Source organism: Eumetopias jubatus, unplaced genomic scaffold (assembly GCF_037043125.1).
Source record: "Eumetopias jubatus isolate StellerSeaLion01/CBP00866 unplaced genomic scaffold, mEumJub1_p1.0 scaffold_5, whole genome shotgun sequence".
Classification (NCBI taxonomy): domain Eukaryota; kingdom Metazoa; phylum Chordata; class Mammalia; order Carnivora; family Otariidae; genus Eumetopias; species Eumetopias jubatus.
This window is the reverse complement of record NW_028274811.1, coordinates 146263284-146285867: the sequence shown is the minus strand read 5'-3', so window position 1 is coordinate 146285867 and position 22584 is coordinate 146263284. Positions and strand designations below refer to the sequence as shown.

The following is a 22584-nucleotide window of genomic DNA, read 5'->3' as shown; positions in this document are numbered from 1 at the left end:
ATTCAAAAAAGAAACCGCAGAAAGCAATAAACATGAAAAAAAAAATGTGTTTCACCTCATCAGTCATCAAAGAAACACACGTTACAACAATAACAAAACAATTTTCCTATACACTGGGTAGGATTATCTAAATGATAATATCCCGTGAATTTCAGAACAAGCATGGTGGGAGGATAAAATTCACATAAGCTTGCAAAGGAAAATTTGGCACTAGATATCAAAAGGTTTTTAAAATTCATATTCTACTTTTCAATGACAATGTTTATACTTTACTCCAATTCGCCCCGCAAGGCTTTTTGAACATAGAAGATGGTTGCTCCCGGTAGGTGCCCGAACTAGGGTTGGAACTCAGGCTCTGTCCGCTCCAGAGCTCAGGGACCTACCAGGTTCTCTGCCTGCCACACACGCAGGGAAGTGGATCCGCAGAGCTAGGAATAGAAACTTGACATGTAGAACTCTCTATCAGCAGATCGGGGTGCAAAAACACTTTCCCTGTAAGTGGTGAAACCCATGCTTTGACCCTCGGAGCACCTGACCCTAGATAATTCCCAGCCAAGTGAGACAGTGCATTGAGCATTTAAAACCCAAGCACAGACGATTCACGACTATAGGAACACATTACCAATTCACATCACAATGATATACTTAGGAAGGTTATCTTAACAAGAAATTCCCTGACACTTACATGAATAAATGCATGTACACATCTGAATAGATTTAAGGATGCAAGTTTGCTCTAGAACTCTTTGCTAAAAGGGGGCTTGCACGGGAGATACAAAACACCAATTACTTTGCAGGCTCAATCTTAAGCAATTTGGCATTATTCTGAAAGGCCTTGTCCTAACAAAAAACAAGCCAGGCTTTGCCAAGGCTCAGCCCCCGCCTCCAGTCAGCCCACTGCCGTGGGATTTTATAAGGTTAGTCGCAAGCGTGGACAAGACAACTGCGATTCGAGCTGTTCTCTCGGAATTGATACATTTCAAAGTCGAGAGCCCGGCAAGTGGCAATGCTAATCAAGCAAGTGACAGTATTAATCTCCTTTGGCTCAGCTCAAAATAGGATATGCCACAGGTAACCCCGAGTCCTTCCCTCCCCTTCTCAAGCCATTAGCTGAACATCGTATTTCTTTCTGCTGCCAACGCCGGCGCCACCAGCAGCACAATTCAAACGGGCGGAGAGAACACACGTGACAAGAACAGCTTATTTACTCCATCTGGGAATTTCTGTGCTCACCTATGGCTGATTTTAAGGTATTCTCCCAATTTACCAAAAGTCACGAGAGGATAGCCCGCAACCAATTATCCTGCATGTTGTCTTAGGAGGATGATCGGCTAAGAACATTAGCGTTTAAATTTATATTGTGTGTTATAATGACGGAAGAGAGGCTTATGCTGAGGGAAGTTTCAGGAAGTGATTTAAATATGGATGAGTTGTTGGGAAAACAGCTATTCTGTTGAGTAGCTCAGCTATGATAAGGTGCCACAAATGAACCAGAACTGAAGTATCCGATCTCTTGAGACTTGGCCGAGCTCTGCCACGAAGGAAGGGCGGAAAGAACAAACCCACTATGAACGTGGGAGTCGTTCTCTAGAGATTACCTAGTAATCACAAATCTAAGGTCTATAATCACTTATCAAAATGAAGAAATGTCCCTCAACTCTAATGTCCACCCCTTAAAGCTCCAAGCACCCCTTAATTTAAAGGCCAACAGCCTGGCAATTTCCCTTTTAAAGGTTCTTCGCTATTTCATGCACACGCCCGTGTGCCCTCCTATCCGGGTTCGTAAGAATCTTTAGAGCTCGTCTATCCACTTTTGCAAGAATCCAGAGTCATTTCTTTGAGCATCTTACGGAGAACAGGAATGGAGGTGCAGGACATCACTTCCTTTGCCAGATTCCAGCTCTCATCAAGCACAGAGCCTGAATCTGCACTGCTTATTTTCCAGACCTGAAAGGCATCCTTATTTCTCTTCTTCCTGGATCCAGCCCACATGCTTCAGGATGACGCCGCGTCCTCTCCTTCTGAGTTGCAGATTCTAGCACAAGTCTTGGGATCTACAGTCCCTTTGGACAAGGAAGTTAGGGAAGAAATTACCTTGAATGTACTTTCCCACACTCCTCCACTGGGCAGAACTCAATCAAGCCAGTGAACACCTGGCCCAGGGACAGCCAATCAGCCGGCTGACCAGCGACCTGAGCCAGAATCTCAGCAGCAGGGGACTTGGCGAGGACGGTGAGTTCAAAGGACAGTAAAATGCAATCTGGAGATGGGAGTGGATGGTTGGAAGAAGTTAACACATGCTGTTTTCACAACACACACTACAGAGTGTAACGTTTGCCAGGACTTCTGGGCCTGGGGGAGACCCGGGAGCTAGTGACATGAAATTACAAAGGCTGAATACTTAATAAGCCCCCAAAAGAGAGTGAGAGTGGCCCAGTGGGTGGACAAAAGAGGGAAGGAACGACATGCCTACCGTCAGGGTGAGGTGTGGCCTCTCCCAGGCTCCTGTGTCTGCGTATCCTACAAGAAAACCCTAAATACTTAAAGTAACACACGTGAGTCACTCCTCTTCAAACCAAAGTGCCGGAGGAGGACGTTTATTAAATGGCATTTAAGTTAATAGTGAAGAGTAAAAAGGGTGCCAAAATTAGCTTACAACTGAATTATCATTATGTAATTATTTGTATATTAGTATCTTAAATACTTTCCCTTAAAAAATCCCATTTCTTTTTTTCAATTCAAATTCAATTAGTTAACATGTAGTGTATTGTTAGTTTCCGAGGTAGAGTTCAGGGATTCCTCCGCTGCGTCTAACGCCCGGTGCTCATCACATCACGGGCCCTCCTTAACGCCCACCCCCAGTGACCCCAGCCCCCGCCCACACTCCTCCAGCAGCCCTGGTGGTTTCTTATGATTAAGGTCTCTTATGGTTTGGCTCCCTCTCTGATTTCGTCTTGTTGTATTTTTTCCCTCCCTTCCCCTGTGATCCTCTATCTTGTTTCTTAAATTTCACGTATGCGTGAAATCATATAATTGTCTTTCTCTGACTGACTTATTTTGCTTTCTAAGAATGATAATTATGCTATATATATATACATTGATAAATATCCCTTTTACGTAATGCAATTCTAGGCACAGAACTAACCTCACTGTTAAGGAGTAACCAGCTCACGTAGTGTGTATGAGTTTCCGTGGACTGTCTTTCACCCCAGATATACCTAAAACGGTCTGGTGGGAAAAGGAGGGGTAATGGGGCCCAGCTGTATTTTAATAAAGGTAACTGACACACAACTAGTGTTGGTTGCTCGCGACGACTGCTTCTGAGAGACTGAATAGATAAACAGACAATGACCTGAGTATATGTATAAAAACAGAACTCTGCAGCAACCAGCCCAAGAAACTAACCCAGTAACCAGCCCAGGAAGCTAGCCTGCTCTTTGTAAGTCAGACTTGCAGGGAGTCAACCACTACCTTTAATAACCGTCCCATCCAGGAAGCCAAACAATGACTTCTGTAACAATCAGTCCAAAATGGCCAGGACTTGATTAATAACTGGCAGCTTCCCTAATTTTTTGCCACTTTCAACTTAGGACCAACCAAACCAGTCAAAGGCTCACCCCTAACCAACAACATAGAATGCCTTGCCTCCAGTTGGCCCACTCCAACTGCCTCCCGTCAGGGCGCCCCTGAGCCATCCCTATTTTCCCTGTAAATCTTTCCCACTCCTCAATGGGTTGCCTTTGAGTCTCTGCCAAACACAAGTGATGGTGGCTGACTCCCTGGCTATAGCAAATCAGGAATCAATAGGCTGTTTTTGTTCTCACTGGGTTGATCTTGTTTATTTCCACACTTTTATGGATACTTCTAAAAAGAATTTAAAAAAAAGATTTATTTTTTTGTCAGAAGGAGAGAGAGAGAGAGAGAGAGCACAAGCAGGGGGAGCAGGCAGAGGGAGAAGTAGGCTCCCCACTGAGCAAGGAGCCCGATGTGGGACTTGATCCCAGGACCCCGGGATCATGACCTGGGCCACCCAGGCGTCCCTAAAAAGAATTCTTATAAAAACAAGCAAAACAGTAAAGCAAAGTAGTTACAGATGAGGTGAGTATGGCTAGCACACCTGGACATAAGAACCCTGAATGCTACCCTCTGTGCCATTTTGTCTGAAAGAATGACTTGTGTCCAAACCCATCCTATGTGTGCATATGTTTAGGAGTCGTTTCTGTAAAGCACTGTTTCCACAGTGTGTCATCTCCTCATCAGAACTTCCAATGTGCTTCCAAATGATACGATGAAAGGATTTATAAAAAAAAAAAAAAAAGTTGGGCCAACCTAGAACCCCTACGAAGTCATCACAAAATTAGAAATAGAAGGACTGCAGAAGACATCCTTACTCTATCTTCCGAATTTCTTTTAAAGAGTCTATTAAGAAACACGAAACTCAGGTGCCTGGGTGGCTCAGTTGGTTGGGCGACTGCCTTCGGCTCAGGTCATGATCGCAGGGTCCTGGGATCGAGCCCCACATCGGGCTCACTGCTCGACGGGAAGCCTGCTTCTCCCTCTCCCACTCCCCCTGCTTGTTGTGTTCCCTCTTCTCACTGTCTCTCTCTCTCTCTCTCTCTGTCAATTAAATAAATAAAATATTTAAAAAAAAAAGAAACATGAAACTAATATTCCAACAAAAGAGGGAAAAAGAAAGACCAGAGCCACATGTCAACAACTCCCCATTTCTCACTGAACCTCAAGCCATGTCCCTTAATGCCCCGCTGTGGGGTTTCTTCATGCACTAGTTGCCCAGGGGTGATGGTACCCCAGGAAGGGGAAAAGAGCAAACGACCACGGCAACAGAGAAAAGGTGCTAAAATAACAAAAGCAACACAATTTTCCTCCCGGGAATCGTCACTCGTGGAAGGAATGAGTACAGAGAAATCCAGATGTGGAAATTAAGCAAAAAGCCTTGCAAAGGGGAAACTGCAAAGAAGCAAGCCCACTGCAGGTAAATTAGTTATCCAAGGATGACAGGTAGTTAAAACCCAAGCACACATCCCACCAATGGTCTGTGGGTCTAGTTCTGCTGAGAAACATACTTTTCACAATATGCCTTGAACCCATCTGCAAGAATTACCTGAGAAGCAGAAAGGTGGCATTTTAAATTTTAGTGACACATTAATGAACAAGGTAATACTCTTGACAGATAGAAATGTTCCCCACATCAAGCTAAGCAAGAGCTCCTCAGATCAAAATACAAGCCGTGTAACTGGCCTTGGCAGGCCCACCGCGCACCAGAGCGGCTCGTCAGAGGCCACACGGACACTGACATATTTACTACTTGCACTGTCCTTGGCAGACGGCTGGCAGATAGCTGGTCTCAGAAGATTCAAGCCTTTGTCTGGGAGTCAAGGGTTAATAGGATTCCTTAATTGCAGGATCAGTTATAACAAGGTCCCACCTTTGTAAAAGCGGTGCTTCTTCAAGCTTAGTAACCGATCTTCCGGTTTGCAATGGTATAATCTCAAAGTTCAACAATTCAACGTACAAAGCAAGAACACAAGGCGGTGTAGGTTTCCCATGTAGTAGGGTATTTTATGGTCACGAACATGTCCCCAGACACGTTCTGTGGCATCTTTGGCCAATCGCCAGGGCGGTGCGGGGAGGGTGGCCTAGAGCCCCCACCCCTGCAGGCTTCTTCTCATTGTGGTCAGGCCTCCTGAAGACAGCTTGAGCAGTAACTAGCTCAGGGTCACTGTTAGGGATTGAACTGTGTCTCTCAAAAATTCTTATGTTGAGATCCTAGCCCCCAGCACCTCTGAATGTGACCTTATTTAGAAATAGAGTCATTACAGATGTAAACTGTTAAGATGAAGCCATTAGGGTGGGCCCTAATCCAATATGACTGGTGTCCTTATTATAAAAGGGGGAAATTGGGACACACAGACATGCATACAGGGAGAAGCCCATGTGAAGACAAAGAGTCAGAGAAAGACAGATACTACATGGAATCACTTATACGTGGAATCGAAAAAAATAAATGTCAAACTCATAGAAACAGAGCACAAAAGTGATCGCTAGGGGCTGGGAGGCTGGGGAAATAGGGAGAGGTTGGTCAAAGGGTACAAACTCCCAGCTGTGAGAAGGTCTGAGGGTCTCGTGTCGCATGGTGATGACAGCTGACAACACCGTACTATATAAGTGAAATTTGCTGTAAGAGAACTTAAGTGTTCTCTCATACACAAAATAGGGGAGGTGTTGGATGTTAGATGTTAATCAAGCCAATGGGGGGAATTCTTTCAATGTATATGTGTATCAAGTCATCACAGTGTACACTTTAAAGATCTTACAATTTTCTGTTAATTATATTTCGATAAAACTGGAAAAAAAAATAAAGTCAGAGGAGGGGGTGATGCTTCCACAAGCTGAGCAGACCACCAGAAGTGGCGGGGCGCAGGCAGAGGCTCCCCCACAGCCTTGGAAGAACCAGCCATGCTGACCCTTGACCTCCACATTCCAGGCTCCTGATCCCCGACACGATACCTTTCTCCTGTTGGAGCCACCCAGTTTTAGGGTGCTTTGTTACAGCAACAGTCTCCTTTGTCACTCTTTCAAACATCATCTCAACTCCCAGTCACCAGCCACATCACCACTGGTACAAACCCTTGACCTGGAGTGAAAATTGAGACTTTCCATAAACTTCCAGCACATTCTTCTTTGGTATATTCTGTCAACCCATCAGCTCTTCTTATACTCAGAAGCTGCTCATTTCATATTCTAAAACATTAATTTGTATTTCAGCTAAGGTGCTATGGTCACTGGAATGTCAAAAAGCAAGTGATTCTGGACTATGACATTTTCTTGCTTAAGGTCATTGGTTTGTAAAGCATTCTAATTAAGGAATCAAGAGAAGAACTACAGAGAACAAGGAAGTGAGAGAAAAATGTAAGGAAATTCTAAACAGCTGCTCTTTTCACCCATCAGATCCCCGTGAAAATGGAACATTAAGCAGCCACCTATTGATGGTTCCTCTAAAATCCAAGATGGCGGGTCTCAAAGTGTTCTCTCCACCCAGCGGCACCAGCAGCCAATTCTCGGGCCCTACCTCAGACCTACTAAATCAGAAGGGGTGCGGTCCAATTCCAGTGATGGAAAAAGTCTTCCAGGTGCTTCTGATGCCTGCTAAGGCATGAGAATCACTCCTACACTCAAAGCCAGGAGGCAACTTGGTTCCAGCTGATTGCAAATTCAATGAAGAATGCCCAAGAACATCGTGTTAAGAAGGATTCTGAAGCAGACTCTGAGCTCTGATTTTAAAAGGACTCTCTTGGGCAAGAAAGAGAAGGGGACAGGAACTGGAAAGCCACCTGCCAGCCATCCCATGAGTCTCACCATGAGTCCTTAGCTACCACCACTGCATCCTTCTTCATCAATGATTCCAGATAAAAAATGTCCCAAATTTCTGAAGTGACTTGGACCCTATATATACTGACATAAAAATGAAAAGAAGAAATAAATAAAAACCTTGCTTTCAGTTCTGAGACAAAACTCAAAATAAGTACCTGATAGCAGTGCTCTTTCTTCTACTGAATATTTATTTCCCCCTTTTCTCGCCATACTTTGCTTCTCTTTCAGGATGGCATTATTTCGGTGATGGGATAAGAGAAATGGAGTTGCACTTCACCTAATTCAGGAAAACAATGTACAAAATTTGAACTCAGAGGATGGTTGAAGTCAAAAGTTACTATTTTCACTGCATTTACATGATAAAGGATATTCTTTGGTTTTTAAAAGGATTTACAAAAGAGTGCTTCAGAAGATTATATTCCTCTGAAGTATTTCCTTTCTGATCTATTTTATTTTTTTAACTTTTCAAAATTTACTTATTCTTCTTAAGTAGGCTCCAAGCCCAATGTGGGGCTCAAACTCAAGACCCTGAGATCAAGAGTCACATGCTCTACTGACAAAGCCAGCCAGGCACCCCTGATTTGGTTTATTTTTAAAATCACCTACTGCTTCCTGTTATTTTCCAAACCTGAATTCCTGGGATTGGGGACTACAGCCAGAGGACAGCCCACCAACGAACCTTCTCTTCCCCACCTGCCCACAACCAGCACCCCCTTAGGGTCAGGCGGAGTCACTCATCCTCCGTTGTCTCTCAAAGTGCTTTCCTTTATCCTACCCAATGCCCTGCCCTCCCCAACACCTAGGTAACATCTTCCCTTCCTTTGGACCCCAGCCCTGGCCCCTTTGCCTCCCCACCTCCTGTCCTGTCCAACCCAAACTTGGGTGCCTCGTCTCTCAATCTCCTGTGCTTTCTAACCTCTGCCTTTACTTCCCCTAAAGTTGCACACTTGGTCCTATGGGTCTTGCATATTCCAGTTTGCCCCACCCTCCACCCCCAGGGAAGCCACTGCCATCTTATCTCCCACAGCAGCAAAGCAATGAGTCAACAAATTCAGTGTGAGAACAGATTCCTTCCTGGGAGAAGGCGGCCAGTTCGTTCCTCTCCTATTCCTTCCTGGGGGGCTTGCATGCAAATTTCTTACCTGTGAAGGGTCATTCCCAGCCTCAGAAAAGCACTCGGAATGATCTGGGAACCCCAGAGAATCTACACGGCATGCACAGATTGAAAAACTAGGAAATCTGGATTCTGCCACTCAGCAGCCCCAAATGAAGAATGTGGCCAGGGGCACCGTGTCTCTGGCCTGCACTTGGGCCATAAGGATCTCCAACACCATTCTTCTCAGGAGTAATTCACATGAGGATCCACTAAACCGGGTTAAAGCATTAGCCAACCTCGGCACAATCTGAACAGTCTTATTAATCTTTTGCCCTGTCCTCCTAAGATATTCCTCTGATCCTTATATTTTCTAGTACAAATGACAGGAGGCACCTTTATCTTATTTATAGCTCTAAATAAATTGGTATGAGCATCAGCCAAACATACTTATTTTATTTCCCAAGAAATATACCCCCAGAAAATGTCAAGGAAATGATCTTTGAAAAATGCACATCCAAATGCAATATAAAATATTTAAGGGAAAGACTGTGCTCTTGGTTTCCATTTTCTGTTAGATTATTCTACAGACTCTTGTAAAAGTAAAGTCAGTGCTTTTAAAGGTGGAAAATGGCCAGAAGTTAAGAAAAGCCTTCAAAGCCCCGGGGTTCTCCTTGATTTCGCTTTTACTTTCAGCATTTTGCCTTGAATGAACAACCTCAAATAACGGAGATATTCAAAAATTGATGGACGGTACTTAGCAAAGTAAAACTCAGATAAAGATGCTGAGAAAGAAGCCACTCACCAATGGCTTGAAAATTCATGGCTGCCCTTGGCGCTTCTTGACAAGGTGTCTCTTGCTGCCACTTCCAGTGCGTTCTTCCCATTCATCCACCTTCCCGAAACTCTCTGCCCCAAATCATGTGGTCAACAAAAAGAATTCCAGAAAAGATTACTATTTAAATCTCACCATAAATCCATTCAATTTAGTTTGCTGGGGAGTGGACAGTCACGTAGGTTAACTCATGTAACCCCCCAACGATCCTGGGAGGCAAGTACCACCTTATCCACCTTCTAGGATAAAGTAACAGAAGCACAGGAATGTCAAATATGTGGCTCAACACAGCACAGGAGTGGCCAAGCCAGAGTCAGACCTGCCTGACCCCCGAGCCCGGGTACTCAGCCACCCTGATACACTACCCCAACTACCATCAATCCACAGGCACTGATACTGGTCTCATAAATGACACGTTAAGTGAAAATTTTCAAGGAACTGAAGTTCATCAAACTCATCTGTAAATTGCATTGGTACAAATGGCTATCATGCAGAGCAGAAAGGTGGGGCTCATAAAAAACGAGGACTTCCTCAGGATCTATCTATAAGAGTGACGCAGGGAGGACGAGAGCCCCCAACGGGACACACCAAGACCAAGTCCTATGGTCCAGGCAGTGAAGGGAGACCTGGGCAGGCAGCTCTGAAGTAGCACCCTGCTCACAGCTCCTGGATGGCCATCTGGGGGGCAGAGCTAGAGGACAAGAGCACAGTTTGGGGCAGCTGTGAGATGACCTAACTCCAACCCTCATCTACCCGCCTGGACAGACCCTCTCTAGATACCTGGGAAACTGAGGCTCTTATGTCAAGACATTCTGCATTGGCCTCTCATCATTGGGATCAGGAATGTCCAATGAGGTCCAGCCATCACCAGAGCAACGGCAGCCCCAGCCAGCTTCTGAGGTCTGCCGTGCTGCCCGTGGCTCTCGCTGCCTGGACTGCCATTTGCTTTGGGTGCAATCCAGTGGGCAGCAGAGATGTTCCGAGCTCAGGCCCGAGGGTCAAGAGAGCAGATCTCCAGGTGGACCGCTGGTGTTCTGTGCAGGAAGCCCAGACACGGGGCTGGTAACTGCAGGCATTTCAGTTGTCATCAAACAAGGCTTATGGAATATCAAAAATGGCTCCCGTAAGTGCAATTAGTGACCTATTAATCATCACGATGGCTGCTAGACATAAGCTCTCCATGGTGACATTAAAAGTATTCAAGCTACACGGATTGGCTGAAATATTTTTTAAAACATCCTACAGGAAGAGGGTACAAGAATCCATCGATGCCCGAACCCTTTCCCTTGGGGGAAGATGTGTGACAACAGCCCTAAACCACCCCCCACCCACGGTAAGGCCTTGGACTTGGAGGATTTTGTTTGTCTGATGCTGGCTGTCAGGGCGAGAGCATGCGCCTCCACACCCTTGGCATTTGCCACAAGCCTCCTTCTGCCCAGTGGGGAGTCAGAACACCTCAGGGGCAGGAGCTGGGACTCCATTAGGTTCACAGAACAGCTTAATGAACACTTTGGGACCTGCTGGCAAATTAAGGCTATTTCAATAAAGGTCTTGCGTGGGACCGAAACTGGTTTGAGAATTGCTATCACAAAAACCAAGAAGCACAATGCCAAGGCCCTGAGCTGCCTCAGACTTCTCTAGCTGCTACCCGAATCAACCAAGAAGAACCCAAGAGACGCACATGACCAAACAGGCGTAGGTCTGTTCTGGCAGTGCCTGCGCCTGTAAGCTTCATGGGGGAAGATACAGGGCAAGTTTCTTCAGCTCTGGGGAAGCCCCTAAAGCTAAAGACGGCTCCCTCCACCCCCCATGGAGTCGCCAGAAGAAACCCCCCAAAGCCAGGAGGTCACATTCAAGGTTGCAGCACGGGAAGATGGGCTGTACAAAAAACAATTTCAACACAGAACTGCTTCTCCCCGGCTGACCCTACATATTAAGCCGCCAACCCCAAATAAGGGGTGAGGCATGGACGCCAGTCTCTGTTCCACAGGATGGGTCTTGTTAAAGTTGTCAAGAATAAGGCTCACTTCAAGAGATACCAGGTGAGGGGCGCTTGGGTGGCTCAGTCGTTAAGCATCTGCCTTCGGCTCAGGTCATGATCCTGGAGCCCCGGGATGGAGCCTCAAATCAGGCTCCCTGCTCAGCAGGGAGCCTGTTTCTCCCTCTCCACTCCTCCTGCTTGTGTTCCCTCTCTCGCTGTCAAATAAATAAACAAAATCTTAAAAAAAGAGAGAGATACCAGGTGAAATTTAGAAGAGGAGAGGGTAAAACTGATAACTATGCTTGGAAACTCTTGGTAATTCAGGATCGAAATCAGTCTATGTGCTAGACTGATTTCGATCCTGCTAAGTACAGGATGGTAGTTCGGGTGACCAACAGAGACATCATCTGTCAGATCGCTTACGCCCCTAGAGAAGCAGACATGATAGTCTGTGCAGCTCAGGCTCATGCACCCCCAAAGTACAGTGTGAAGGCTGGCCTGACGAGTCACGCTGCTGGCCCGCTGCTGGCTTCTCAGTAGGTTTGAAATGGACGAGATCTATAAAGGCCAAGTGGAGGCGAGTGGAGATGCATACAATGTGGACAGCACTGATGGTCAACCTGGTGGCCTCGCCTGCTATTTTTCTTAAAGATTTTTTATTTATATATTTGAAAGAGAGCGCACATGAGCGGTGGGGAGGGGCAGAGGGAGAGGGAGAATCCTGAAGCAGACTCCCTGCTGAGTGCAGAGCCCAACACGAGGCTCCATTCCAGGACCCCGAGATCATGACCTGAGCCTAAGTCAAATGCTTAACCGACTGAGCCACCCAGGCGCCCCGCCCCCCTCCACTGTTTTTGGATGCAGAGCTCGCCAGAACTGCGACTGGGAATAATGTTTTGGAGCTGTGGACGGAGGCCTGTCTATCCCTCATGGTGTCTAACGATTCCCTGGTTATGACTGGGAAAGCAAGGTATTCAATGCAGAAGGACATCGGAAGCACATCATGGGTCAGAACATTGCAGATTATATGCGTTGCCTCATGGAAGAAGATGAAGATGCTTACAAGAAACAAGTCTCTCAATACACAAAGAACACGGTAACTCCAGACATGGGGGAGGAGACATAGAAGAAAGCTCACGCTGCCACGGGAGAATCCAGTCCATGAGAAGAAGCCTAAGAAAGAAGTTAAAAACAAGAGGGGGAACCGTCCCCAAATGGCTCTTACCCAGAAGAAAGATTGGGTAGCTCAGAAGGCAAGCTTCCTTAGAGCTCAGGAGCAGGCTGCTGAGAGCTAATAAACCAAGCCACAATTTTCTCTGAAGATGTTTCAGATACAGACAATAATTATTCACCAAGCCAAAAAATAAAAATAAAAAAGGGAAGACGAAGCTCTTTTCCTCTCCCCCAAGATGAGTGTAGTCCAAAATCCCGATGAGAAGCAAAGAGGAGTCTCAGAATTCCGGGTCCCTAAAGTGGGGAAGAAGAAAAGTAGGTAGTCCTCAAAACCCAGCTTCAGGATTTCCTGCTCTTTCAGAGTGTTTGCTTAAACCAAGTTCCTTGGGTACCCCCTTTATATCCAAGACCCTGCCTCAGGCTCCATCCTGACCTGCTTTCATTATACTGGGACGTATGTAGAAAAAGCACAGGATTTCAGGAAAAAGGCGAAAGGCCCACAGAACAAAGGAGGGTCCCTGAGACTCAGCCCGTGTGTGTTCACCGAAGAACACTGGCCTGAGGAACACAGCACACTGTGGGCCAGAACCTTCAGGTCAGGAGCTCACGGGAGACACAAACTGGTTTTCTGTTGAACTTCCACAGAGCTCCCAGCACTGCCCCACCATTCAACAGCCCCCGAAGCCCATGCCACGGAGGACACAAGCCAAGACGTCACGGTCATGCGTGCAGATTTCCAAATCCCAAATCCTGACCGGGAGGACAGAGCTGAATATATGTATCAGTCAATCCCAGGGAAAATGCCCTTCCCCTGTTCAGACCACTTTGGAAAAGACCTTGAAAGAGAAGAGGTTCACTGGAAGTGCTGCCAGACAAGAAAACCCAGACTCGCTGAGGTGGCCTAACATCACAAAAGTTTTCTTGCTCAAGTGGGTCAGAGCCGCTCCCCCACCTTGCAGCTGTGTACATCACCTACGGCATGTCCGGCAAGGTGGCCACAGCCAGGGAAGAGAGGGCAAGAGGGTCACACGGGATGGCGTAATTCCATCTTCCCACACCTCTTGCCAGTGCCACGGCCCAGCCTACCTGCAGGGAAGGAAGCCTGGGTAAGTGGGGGACAGTAAGCCCTCTGGATATGGTCTGTGTAGGGGACTGGTCATGAAGCCCATGCTCCCAAGCTGTCCTCTCTGCCTCCCACTTGCACACCTGAGTTCCCACAGAGGGTCCTTCTGTGTGGGATTACAGTCCTTCTGGTTTATGCATGCCGCCTGCAAGGGATGAAATGTAGTGTTATTATCAGTGCCACTTTAAGGTACTGACCTGTGAGAAGCAATTCTAAAAATCCAGAAATCATTCCTGACCAAGGTCAGGGTCCAGAAGATAGAGATGGGTAAGGAGATCTGCAAAGAGCTAGAATGAGAACAGAACATGAATGTGGAAAAGGAAAAGAAAATGAATGGGAATATAAGCCTAAGCAGGGTCAAGACAGGAAATGAGCAGCTAACCCCACACAGGGGCACCAACGCCAGAGGCTGGTGAGTGCAGGGCCGGGGGAGAGGTGGTAAGGAAGCAACCAAAGAAGCTGGAGGAACAGGGGAGACCCAGATGCCTGCTCTCCTGAGCAGAGACCCTTAAGCATCACTATGAGGACCCGAGGCGGGAAGAACAGGGCATAATCATGCGTGCCTCTAATGGGAAATCCAAGGACCTCAATTATGAATTCAGTTCTAACTTCTCGGACCTCCCGCACAGCAAACCCTGCCACCCAGATCCACTCCCGTGCCTGCCCACACCTCCTTGCCTGAACTGCTCTCCACTGTTCACCCCAAAGGAAATCTACCAGGACCCTTCCTCTGAGCTGGTTCCTGGATTCCTGGTCCTATGTTCTGGGGTCAGCCACACCTGGCATGACAGCAAGGTCTGTCTTTTCACTTGTTCAATTGCCTAGAGTATGGGTCTTAAAGTTGACCTTTCCTTGGAGTTCTTTCTCTCCGTCTGAGATCTTGACTTTTTCTTAAACCACTTCAAGAAAGTGCTCTGCATCCTGCTCTGCCTGCCTGCCTTTAGACATTGGATAAAACCTCGATTCTCAGCGTGAGGACATTTATCCCAACACGTCACTTTTTGAAAAAGGTTAAAGCAATTGAAAGAAGCTTTTTCCCTGGTATCAAAGCCATAGACTTAGATGATTTTTTTTAGGCCAAAAGAAACCCACCGTAAAAAAAAAAAAAAAAAAAAAGAAAGAAAAGAAAAAAAAAAAAGCATTGCCTAAAAAGAAAACCTCCTGCTGCTTTTCCTTAGCCCTGAAAATTACTAGTTCACAAGGTGAATCTCCCCATGAATAAACTCAATACGGATAGGAAAATAAATCATTTGACTGTCTACGTTTTTCCTTTGTGACAGTCATCTTGTTGAAAAAGGCCATTATTTTTTGTGCTAATGGAAGTGTCTTGCTAGGTAAGACTCATACGCTCCCTAAAATGTATAGAAAATTTCATCTTTCCGTGCATTTTATTCTTTTTAGCTAATAATTTTCTGCAGAAGTGCCCCAAATTAGGTTACAGGTATAAATAGCTACATTTCACAGATGTGAGTACTGAAAAACCTTACTGACGTCACTTTCAAATGACCTTGACATTATCTTGTCCTCTCAGTGCTTCAGATACTATACCAAGTGAATCAATGAACCACCAGCCTTCCAGGGACGGGTTACCCCTTAACAACCACATGTCCCAGACTGTCCCTTCCCCCCCGCCCCCCGGACTACATGTCCAAACCAGCTGCCCTACCACTTTAATTGGGAAATATGCCCATCAGAGCTCCAGCCAGGTTTGATAGCGATCAGAACGCTCTGGTACTCCATCAGCCGGCAGCCTTTCCGGTGGGGCAGCCCCCACGCCGTACCCCTGGCTATGGCTGTCACCCATTTCTGCAGATGCTCTCTGCTCCCCTCTTCTCCTTGATCCACTCCAGCCTGGCTTCCATCTGCCGTGCTCCATCTGGACTGCTCTGTCAGGATCACCAGGGACCACCGTGTTCCCAAAGGCATGGGCAGTTTGAGGCTTTATCTTGAGCAACAGTAAGCAGTGGGAGAGCACAGAGTACTCCTTTTTTCTCCAAATCACTCTTCCCTATTTCCCTAACACCACAGTCCTCTGGCTTTGCTTCCACTCTTCTGGTCCCTCCTTTAGGAGTCTTTTCAAGCCCCTCACCTTCCCCTTGTCCTTAAATGTTGCCATTTCTAAGAGCACTGTTCTCCTGCCCTCACTCTACAGTCTCATCCAGCAGACAAAACTCAGATGACTATCTCGGGCCCCAAGCTCTCAGGGCTAATCCGCACATCTAGGTGAATACGTCTCTGAAAGCTCAAACTCTACGTATCCAGAGCTGAACTCAACACCATTCCATGTTGTCATGCACATGATTCCAACTACTCCCAAAGGGGCATGCCCCCTTTCCAATGTACCCTAGAAACGGCACCCCAAAATACCCACTCGTCCCGGTCAGAAATGGGGATGTCTTCCTTAATTACCTTCTCTCACTTCTACCTTTTCTCCTACCTCCACGGTAGGTAGCAGTCAAGTCTGTCTGCTTTGGCCACGCTCGCCCTAGGAGCCGCCATCCAGTCTGGCCCTGCCCAGCCCACCTGCCCTGCAGGCGTCCTTGCTCTACCCCCCCCCCCCCCCCCCGTCATGGCCCCACTGTAGCTGGAGTTAGCCTGCCAGAACTTAAATCCCCTCCTGGCACTCCACTGCTTTAAAACTTTAAAAGTCTTAACTATGTCCTCTTGTCTTTAGGATGCAACCTGAACTCTTGACATGACTCAAGGTGCTCCCAGACATAGGCTCTGCCTCCCTCGCCTCCCATCCTGAACATAAGCTGCTCCACCGGCTCAAACAGTGCCCCTCTCCCCACACTCCAACTCCTACACACACCCACTCACATCTCCCACTTACCCTTCGAGCTGTATTTTAAAGGACATTTCCCTTTGGCAGGATTTTCCTGAGCTTCTGACTAAGATGGGTCTCATTGTGATGTGCTCCCTTGGCACCCATCCTAATAATCATTATACTTGATTTTGATTTTTTTCTAAATGTTATTTTTTCCCATGAAACAGTAGGACACATACCCACAGAACTACTTTGTTCCCTATCACATCCTCAGGACAAGACAGACACTGGAGAATGGTAAGCACTAGGTAAATATTCGACGAGTATGGGATGAATGAATCAAAAATTAAACCTCACCACCTCCATAAAGCCTGATCTCATTGCTCCAGCCGAAATCAGGGTTTCTCCAACTTAGTGCTATTAATATTTTAAGCCAGACAATTCTTTGTTATGGAGAGCTGTCCTGTACATCACAGAGGGTCAACAGCATCCTTAAATACCAGGAACCCCCCGATGATCACAACTGTCTCAAGACACTGAAGCCTGAGACTTGAGAACCACTGACCCATGCTGGCCACTCTCCCTTTCTCAAAACACCTTCTCTGCCACTTGTAATCAGTTCATTGTTCTTTGTCTGGGTCCTGTGTAGTAGTCTGGCCCCCCCAAAGGACTGAAAACTCCTCGGGAGCAGGGCCCTGTCCTCTGCCATCCCCCATGGCACCCTACCCAGGACTGAATTAACAAATGGAATTGGCATATGTCCATCAGTGGAAAGAGAAGAAAGCCAAGATCACCATTCTTATTAGCAGGTAGAATTCGGACACTCCATGCTAATGTTATCCTACCTGCCCAAACATTTCAACATTGGAAAATTCAATATTCTCAGAAAGCCTTTCCTGAACTCTCAATTGTATACGGCGCTTATGATGGGTAACTTTACGTGTCAGCTTGAATGGGCTGCAGGGTAAGCAGACATTTGGTCAAACATCTTTGCGTCTCTGAGAATGTTACCTAATGAAGTTAACATCTGAATTGGTAGACTGACTAAAGCAGACTGCCTTCCCTACTGTGAGTGGGTCTCATCCAAATCAGCTGAAGGCCTGAATAGGGCAAAGAAGTTGACCCTCCCTCAAATAAGGGAAACTTTTCCTGCTTGACTGCCTTCAAGCAAGGACATCAGTCTTTTCCTGCCTTTGGACTCGAACTGAAACATCCTCTCTCTTCAGGTCTCAAGCATGCCAACCTTCAGACTAGAACTACTCCATAGGTTCTCCTGGGTCTCCAGTTTGCTGACTTCAGATCCTGGAACTGGTCAGCCTCTATAATCTCATGAGCCAATTCCTTATAATAAATCTCTCTCTATATATACATACACCCTCTTGGTTCTGTTTCTCTGAAGAACCCTAACAGTGTGGTTCTACATGCTCTGTAAAGAAGATTTAAAACATTGCGGAACTAATCATCTCCGCATCTGGAATTCATTAAATTCTCATTTTCTAAAAATTCAACAAAGTCAACTGAACCATGGGCGGCTTGCTAAGGCTTCAGCGGTCACTCCCTTGGAATGATACTTTCTCTGGATAACAAAGCTCCATATACACCTTCTGGCACATTCAGAATGTAATCAGAGGAAATGGAGCCAACCTGCCCTTGACCTTTTAAAATGACATAGGATTTCTCTTAAACTATCCTAGATGTCTCTAATGCTCTCTAAATAAATGATGATGATAATTAATATCAGCCCCCAAAAATCGATGATTAAAAATTAACCATTTGTATTAAATATTTAGCAAATGTTTATGTACTAAATGTGTTTAGCACTGTAGCAGTCCTGTGTAAAAAGAACCCCAACATGCCACTTCCTATGATTACAAAAACACGATTCTATTTAGAAAATCGTCTCCATTAATACATGTACATGTAGCAAAAACAGATAGTAAAAAAAAAAAAATTGCATCTTTCCCTTATTATGTGCTCACACTCAACTACACAATAAACAGGTATAAACCAAAGCCTTTTCTGTGAGTTCAGCCACATGATGGGGCGGGAAGAACATTCCCTGCACTTGTAACCCCATGCCCTGAACCCGGTTCTGCCACCAGTCACCTTGTGAGCTTGGGAGCATTTCCCTCTACATCTCTCTGGCCTTCAGTTGACTCGTCTCAAAGTGAGGAGAAAGACAGATTCCACATGATGACCAAGGTCCCTACGAGAGATAAAATTTCACAGTTTTGAATCTAACCTATGACATCATTCTTTATTCCCAAAATGATTTTTCTACTCCTTTAATTGACAAGTGACAAGAGTAAAGTTGGCAAAATTCCCTGTGCACTGCCCTCGAATGAAATGGCACAAGACAAAAATACATGACTTGGGTATTGGGATAATTTTTCTGTATCCAGAAGTAAGCAACGGGGGGCTTACATAGAAATATTCATGTAGCAAAGAGCTCCCAGTTAACTGGCTTAAAAGAAAACATGTCGGCATTCAGGGACTAAAACGGGCAGTAGAGGGAAGAGAAGATTTCAAGACAGAAGGAATCAACAGCAGTAAGAGTCAGAGAAAACAGCCCCAGAAAGCATGCGGTACAGTTTTCTCTCTGATGAGGTCAGTTCCAACTCAGGTCACCGGTAAAAGTTCTCTTTGGGGGCTCCCTTCCTTTACCCATTCCCTCCAATGAACGTGGCAGATCACCACAGACAGACTCTAGCTGTACGTTGAGGCTCAAAGTGGAAAACCCGCCAATGAGCCAATAAATGGATCAACTATGCCTTTCTACCCCTGCTAAGGCTGCCGCATCAGGCAGCCTTCATTTATAGGCGACAGAAACCACTCTAGCTATTTGAAGGAGAATGAGACTTAATACAGGAACCTCGGGTTCTATAAAATCATCAGAAGGGTTGGACGATGGCGCTGGGCCTCCAGCAGGAATTCCCACAGCGAGATGCCAAACTGGCCCCCACGGGGGCTGCTACCTGTGCCGCAGTCAGAGATGGGGCTGAAAGTCTGCCCCAGGACACCTCACCTCGCTCCGGGGAGCTGTGTCTCCTCTTGCTCCAAGCACGGGGCACCGGCTACAACACTGACATCCCCCACCTTCAGAGCAAGTGATACGGGAACAGGGAGCCAGCCGCAAGTACTGCTGGGAGGTTCACACCACTGCCCCCGCCCCCCGCCCCCAGAGGCCAGTAAAGCACCGGAAACACTCCTGCGGCCAACCCCACCATCCCAGGACCCTCCCCGAAGGCAGCAATACCCAAGCAGCAGAAGGAGGGGCTCTGCACCGGTGCCCTCTGAGCCTCAGCGAGCAGGCTCCGAGGGCGAGAATCCAACTCACGTTCACAGCCAGAGCTGCAAGGGAGGCTGGGAAGGTGACCTACAGCCCTCCAGACTGCAGTACTGGAAGGTACATTCCAGAAAGAAGCTGGAAGAGATGTTGAGGGCCAGTCCACCGTATCCACCACAGGTGGGATGGAAGGCCCCAGTAAAATCCTCCCCAGGATCCTAAAGACAGTCATAAGGCATGCTGGCTAACAAATCACAGCTGAATGATAACACATGACTTCCCCAACCAATTTCTTACCACATGTTTATCCAGACAAAGACACAACAATCTGGAGATCAAGATTTTCTAGGTGAGCATGTACTACAAAGTCTAAGGTATTGCATAAGCTACCTACAATTTTTTTTTCTTCTGTAAGAGAAAGAAGTAACAGAATAGAATGAAATCTGCAGCTTCATTCATTTGCTTAAATATTTACCAGGCTCCTTTAAGAGACTCTTAACTCTAGGAAACAAACTGAGGGTTGCTGGAGGGGAGGTGGGTGGGGGGATGGGGTAACTGGGTGATGGGCATTAAGGAGGGCATGTGATGTGATGAGCAACAGGTGTTATATGCAACTGATGAATCACTAAATTCTACCTCTGAAACCAATACAAAAATAAACAAAATAAAAGTGCATATATTAAAATATATTAAAATGTGCCTGAAAAGAATCTGAAAAGCTCTAAAGCAAAATATTAACAATCGGGTGGCATGGTTGAGGGCGATTTTCATTTTCTTCATGCTTCTTTATGCTAATTATTCTTCTTATGCCTGTTTATTTTTTCTACAGTGTGCATATATTAGTGGAATCATTTTTAAGTGTCTAAAAATACAAATGGGAAGTCCTAAGGAACCGGAGCAAGGTGACCACCCACATGACACACACAGCAGGGAGAGCCCCAGGGTGCACGCTGGCCGAGGGGGCCTCTGTTTCTACCCACGCTGGTGCAGTGTCACAGCAAGCCCACTTGGTCTCATGCTGCCAAGTGAAAACAGGAAGTTAGAGTTGACACACAGGCAGGAGGGAAAACCAGAACTCCCCCTCACCTCTTTTCAGAGTCATATTTGTAACAAGTTACTGAAACAAAAAGACTAAAGAACTTGGAAAGGCTCTTCTGCTGGGAGACACCCCCATATCTGGTTCTGGTGTCTGTAACTGTGGAGGGCAGAATTCAAAGATGGGCCCCAAGTTTCCTACCTTGGTGCTCATGCCCTGTAGACGCCCCTTCCCTTGAGTGAGTGTGAAGGGATATCATGCCTATGATCGCGACACGTTTCACAGAAGACGCGATTTTGCGGATGTAATTAAGGCCACTGGTCAGTTGAGTTTGAATGAATCAAAAGGCAGATTACGCTGGGTGGGCCTGACTTCATCAGGGGAACCCTTCAGATGAAGGTGAAGTACTGGAGAGAAGCTGCCCTGTTGGCCTCAAGGGAGAAGTAAACTGCCCTGTTGTGGGAGGGCCAATGAGTCAGCAAGGGGGCTCAGAGAGCAGCTTCCAACCAAAGCCCATAAAGCAATGGGGATTTCAGTCCTACAACCACAAGAAACTGGATTCTGCCAACAGCTAGTAAGGCTGGGAGAGAGTCCTGAGCCTCAGAGAATATGGCAGCTATGGCCAACACCATGATTTCAGCTGATGAAACATGAGGAGAGGACCTTGCCTGTCTCTAGACTCCTGACCCACAAAAACTGTACAATAATAAATTTGTGTTGTTTTAAGCCACTAAAAAAAAAAAAAAATTCACCAGGCTCCTACTAGGTGTCAGGCACTGGATAAGCCATGACAATTCCAAGACAAAGAGAAGCCAGTCATGGGAAGCCCATTGGCGTTAGCATGAAGCAAGTGCCAGCTTGCTTCTCCTCTCTGCCATGTGCTATGTGACCTTGGACAAGTTCCTTGCCTTTTCCGTGACTCTCTTTATCCCCTTTTCAAATGGGAATAGGAATACCCACCTAAAAAGGCTGCTTGAGAGTGTTAAATGAGATAATACATATTTGCCCTTAGCAGAGTGCTTGGTCCATGTATTAGTCAGCGTCCTCCAAAGAAACATAATCAACAGGGTGTGGGCCAGGTGGGAGCACCTGCTTTATTTCAAGGAATTAGCTCATGTGATTTTGTGGGGGCTGACAAGTCCAAACTCTGCAGGGTGGGCTGATGGGCCTTCTCTGGAGACCCGGAGAAGAACTGGCGCAGCTTGAGTCCAAAGGACGTCTGCTGGCAGAATTCCGTCTTCCGCAGCAGAGGTCAGTCCTTATCCTCTTAAGGCCTTTGCCTGACTGGACAAGGCCCACCTGCATTACGGAAGCTATGGAATGTAGTTTGCTTTACTCAAAGCCTCCTAATTTAAATGTCAAACTCATTTAAAACATACTTTCACAGCAACATCTAGACGTGTTTGACCAAATACTGGTGGCCCAAGCCAAGTTGACACATAAAATTAGCCATTGCAGCCCATTAAGGACACTCAGTAAGTGATAGCTGTTACCATCAAGCAGCTTACACCTAGTGGTGAAGACACGTCACCACAAAGCAGTGTGGTCAAGATGTTCAGGATACCGGGCGTACAGGTAATAGAGCATGCGTGCTGGAGGTACAGGCTCCTGGACATGAACACTTTTAGAACACAAGAAAGATCAGAGGGATCCAGTTAACCCTCGGCAGACCTGCGCACAGGAGGGTCTCATGAGAACACCTCCCTGGAATCGGGAGGGTCCCCTGGCTGGTTGAGGTGAAGGTGTATATGCAAGGAAGCTAAAGGCAGCAGAGGTAAGTATGAGGGGTCACAGTCATTACCAAGAGGGGGTAGGGTCATGGTCAGGAAAATGGGCCAAGCATTAAGCCCATGGGAAAGTACAGAAGCAAGACTGAAAGCTCCCCTACCTGCAGAGAG

The 22584-nt window shown here is 46.5% G+C and overlaps 1 pseudogene; it reads left to right on the top strand.

Moving 5' to 3' along the window:
• The first annotated feature begins 11311 nt into the window (after positions 1 to 11311).
• Positions 11312 to 12596, top strand: LOC114223675 (large ribosomal subunit protein uL18-like; annotated as a pseudogene).
• The last annotated feature ends 9988 nt before the right edge of the window (positions 12597 to 22584 follow it).